At 46.2% G+C, this 4,962-nt stretch overlaps 1 pseudogene; it reads left to right on the top strand.

Moving 5' to 3' along the window:
* Positions 1 to 1,754: 1,754 nt before the first annotated feature.
* On the top strand, positions 1,755 to 3,339 carry LOC123112698 (CDGSH iron-sulfur domain-containing protein NEET-like; annotated as a pseudogene).
* Positions 3,340 to 4,962: the final 1,623 nt, after the last annotated feature.

Below are 4,962 nucleotides of genomic sequence, written 5' to 3'. Positions count from 1 at the left end.
TATGTATTGCTCAAACTTCATGAATTTGGTGCATGTTGATTGTAGTTTTAGTAGCATAGTATTGAACATTGTAGATGAGTTCATCGTATGATTCTTCCGAAGAAGATATGGAAGAGGAGAAGGATCTTGCAATGATCCTAGCTATGCACATCAACAAAAAACCGAAGCACGGTTGTTCGGTTATGGGTCGGCAATTTTTTTGGAGGGATAGGATCGATGCCCATAACCGATTGATGAGGCACTATTTCGTGGAGAATCCCACATACCCAGAGTCATACTTTCGTCGCCGGTTTAGGATGAGCACCGAGTTGTTTAGGTGCATTGCAGAGAAACTGGCTAGCCATGACCGGTTTTTTCAGCAAAGGAGGAATGCCGCCGGAGAGCTCGGGCATAGCACCTTCCAGAAGGTGACAGCCGCTTTGCATATGTTGGCATATGGTATCCCGGCTGATCTAGTTGATGATCACTTGACTATGGGTGAGAGCCAAGCCATCTTGTGTGTCAAGCGCTTCGCAATCGGAATTGTGCAAGTGTTTGGCCAGGAGTATTTAAGATCTCCCAATGCTGAAGATGTCGCAAGGCTATTGGAGATGACACAAAGTTGATATGCTTGGCTCAATAGATTGCATGCATTGGAGTTAGAAGAATTGTCCAAAGGCATGGCATGGGCAATTCCACGGCCAAAAAAAGGGTTCCACTATAATCCTTGAAGCGGTGGCCGATCAAGAGACTTGGATTTTGCATGCATTCTTTGGAATGCCTGGATCCATGAATGACATCAATGTTGTCAAACGGTCACCACTGGTGAATAAGATTACAAATGGTGATTTGCCACCGGTGCAGTTTGTAGCAAATGGCCGTACATACAACTACGACTATTATCTAGCGGATGGCATCTATCCAAAGTGACAAACCTTTGTGAAGCCGTTGAAAAAGCCGGAAGGTAAGAAAAATCTTGATTTTCACAATGCTCAGGCGGTGGCTAGAAAAGATGTGGAGAGAGCTTTTGGGATTTTGCAAGCCCAATTTGCTATTGTGAGAGGACCGGCTAGATTTTGGGATCAAAATGCTTTGGTACAGTATGCACGCTTGTGTGATCATGCATAACATGATCATCGAAAATAAGCGTGGCCAAGATGTAGATTACTCTCAGTATGAGCTGTTGGGACATACCGTGCGAGTGCGACGGAGGGCTGCAAGGGTCATCCGTTTTGTTGCCGCCTACCATGCCATTCGACGTCCCGCGGCGCATAATGATCTTCAGAAGGATCTCATTGAGTAGTGGTAGGCATGGAATGAAAGACAAAGAGCATCATGATTTGTGCGTTCGACAGTGTATTGTTGAACTATTTGTTGTGTTTATTGCACTATTTGTTGTTTTAAACGATAAACTGTTTGTTTGAGTTGTAATAATATAACGAAATTGAACTATTTATTTTGATTTATTTTGTTTGTGTTTGATTTTTTTCTTCTGTTTTGAGATGCATATGTTATTTGTGCGAGAGTCGCGCGCGCTGCATTGTTGCACGCTGCTGGAGCGGCGCGTGCTGCATTTTAACGCGGCTGCTGGAGTCAGCACTGCCCGCCGCGTCAAGCAAGACGATGGACGCGCGGCAAAGCAGTTTTTAGCGCGTGGCGCGTTCATCGACTGTTGATGCTCTAAGAAATGGACGGGCCCAATATCGTACGGCCACCCGAAGCTTCAGGCGATCCAGAAGCTAGTCTCGCGTTCACGCAGGACGCGTGCCGAGCGATTCGGGGTGGGACGACGCTTCGCTGGAAGGATCGACCGACGGGGCCGGTCAGCTAGCGCGTGTGCTCGCCACACACCCCAAATCCTCCCCCACGCGGCCACGCCTACTCAAGCAAACGGACGATCCATCCATCCACAACTCCCACCAAACCAATCCGACCAACCCCAAGAAACACCGCCGGCCGCAGCCACCAAGAACCATCCATGGCGACCCTGTTCTGCGCGGCCGCAGCCACCTCGTGCCGTCTCACCTTCCCGCTTGCCGCGCCGGCGCCGGCGCCAGGCCTTGGCCGCGGTCGGTCCCGACGGGGCATGGTGGCGGTGCGTTGCGGAGGCAGACACTGCCGCTGCTGGGAGCGGGATAAATCCGGCCATCCGGAAGGAGGAGGCCAAGGTGGTCGACACCGTCCTGGCCGGCGAGCTCTCCAAGCCGCTCACCCCGTACTGCCGGTACAGTTCCCCTTCGTGCTATTTACTTCTGATTACTTCATCTTTGGTGGTGCAAGAAGCCCTTTTAGTCCCCCGGCCTCTGCATAGAAATTTTTCCGTCACCAGTTTTGTACTGCTACGGGCAACTGTCTCTAATCTAAATTTAGTTGATTAAAGGTTTGAGTGGAGTTGGCAAGAACAATAAATTTGACAATTGAGGCTTGGTTGATCACCTCCCAAGTTGGTGTGCCAAGGAAATTTATACAGCTATATGCTGAATTTTTTACCTTCAGTAACTGAATTGATCCTATGAACAACAAATTTTTTAACCCTTAGAATCGCCAAAGGTAGAAAAACCAAGTAAAGAAAATACATAAGTCTTCATGATTGTGTACATGTTTTGTGCACTGTTATACGTATTTACAGTAGCTTAGTTGTAATCCTGATACTGTTGCTCTCCTGGTGAGAGCCAATTTAACTGTACTCTGTTGCTGTTGGTTAACCTTCTAAATGCAAGGATAATGCAACACTGTTGCATTTCGTAAGAAAAAAATGTTCAGATGAATTACCAGTCATGCTGAATTACCCGTTATTACTTCATCCAAAACAATTGCACTCGTATAAGGTATAACTGTACTCTGTTGCTGCTGAACTGTACTAGAATTTGCAAGCTGAATCCCAGTTCGTTCATACTTCAAACAAATTATTAATAGTGTTTCTTGACCAGCCAATTGATGGTCTTTATGCTGTTGATGCCTGCATTACAGAGTTCATCTTCCTTTGGAATACTTGATTTGCATACCATTTCCAAGTTCGAACTATTACTCATTTTCCTCTAAATGAATGATTACTGATTTTGATTCATGTGTTTGCCACAAGGTGCTGGAGATCGGGAACATTTCCACTGTGTGACGGAAGCCATGTGAAGCACAACAAAGCAACGGGTGATAATGTGGGCCCCCTGCTTGTTAAGAAGTAGAATGAGTTATTTTTCCTCAATTTGTGTTGAGTGGAATAATGTGTATATCGTAGTTGGTATAACGTTTTTCTCGATTGTAATGAAGTTCCATGCTGCAACAACCCTGTTGATCAAAAGAGCAGAATTAAGAGAGAAATTGCCGTGCTACAAAGCAAAATAAGTATCATTTCTGCAATCAGCACATATTACATTTGTAGTGTCCTACTCCCTCTGTAAAGAAATATAAGAGCGTTTGGATCATGAATGCAGTGATCTAAACGCTCTTATATTTCTTCATGAAGGGAGTATGTTTTTGATAATTTTTTTATAGGATGCATTAAGGAAGAATGAAACTGCTCCAAACACCTTCCTGCACCCGCGACGCATTCCGCGGCACGCGTCACGGGAGGAACCCTACTCGCCGCCGCCCACCCACCCTCCCTCTCCTGGCTGCCCTTCCCTGTCGACGCAGAGCGGGGCTGTCAGGACCCTGATCCTAAGTCACACCAATATCATGTAACACATCATATCACTTGGCCCGGGACCGTTTGCGCTTTTTGGCTTACGTATATGATAGTACGCCGCTAGCATCCATATGATAAAGAATCCGGACTGACATGGCTAGTCATGGACCCAAAGTGGCGCTAACTTACAGGGACATGTATATATGACCCAACAACGAACGTGTCGATCAACAACGTATGAACCCAAGTCGTAGCAACCTACATGGACTTAAAGAAACAACGTGTGACATTTCCCCAAAGGGACAGACACATGAACGGAGAAGGACACATGCCGGCCAGCCTAAGTGTTCCGGAGTAGTAGCAAGCTACCATGGCTCAGTGGAAGCAGTAGGAGACATTTCCCGGTAAGAGAGGCTACCAAGGATGAACAATTAGGTTGTCAGATCCCACACATACCAAGCATTTCAAATCATACACACAATATACTTGATATGTGTAAATACAACATGGCATCACAACATAACTCTACAACTCCAGTATTTTATTCAATAGGCTCCGAGGAGCGAGATATTACAAACATGCGTCTCATGACCCAACATTCAGAGCATACAAGTCAAAGCACATGCAGAAGCTTAACATGTCTGGGTACAAACATCTACAAATGAAATAGGCTGAGAAGCCTGACTATTTACCAGATCCTGCCGAGGACACAAGATCATAGCTGAGGTAACGAGGTAAACGTCGAAGTCCATGCGGAACTACTAGCGAGACTGAAGTCTCTCTGCAAAAACATAAATTAAGCAAACGTGAGTACAAATGTACCCAGCAAGACTTACATCAGAACTAACTACATATGCATCATTATAAACAAAGGGATGGTGGGGTTTAATTGCAGCAAGCCAGCTTTGACTCAATGGCTAACCTGAACTACGACTGCAAGTAACTCTTTGAGGTGGCGCACACGATTCCACATATTCACCATAACAATACACCACTATGGATCCGCTCCCGTCTTCCTACAAGAACGCCATCCATAGCACTCACGCTTATCTTGCGCATTTTAGAGTATCCACTTTCACTTGTCTATGAACTGAATAAGCAACCCAGAGGTCCTTTATCACGGACGCGGCTATTCGAATATATCATATTAACCCTGCAGGGGTGTACTTTTTCACACACGCTCTTGCCACTTACCGCCATGTACACGTCATGTATCTCAGCAACCTTCAAGCGAAAGCCTGGCGAGGGTGTCGGCCACGACCTGACTAACCGCACAAGTCTCTAGTCCAGGTTTATCGCCTATTCGGGTTCCATCCCCAAGGAGATCCGACCGGGGTGTCGCTCACGGCCCCAAACGA

Source organism: Triticum aestivum, chromosome 5B (assembly GCF_018294505.1).
Source record: "Triticum aestivum cultivar Chinese Spring chromosome 5B, IWGSC CS RefSeq v2.1, whole genome shotgun sequence".
NCBI lineage: Eukaryota > Viridiplantae > Streptophyta > Magnoliopsida > Poales > Poaceae > Triticum > Triticum aestivum.
This window is presented reverse-complemented; position numbering and strand designations above follow the sequence as displayed.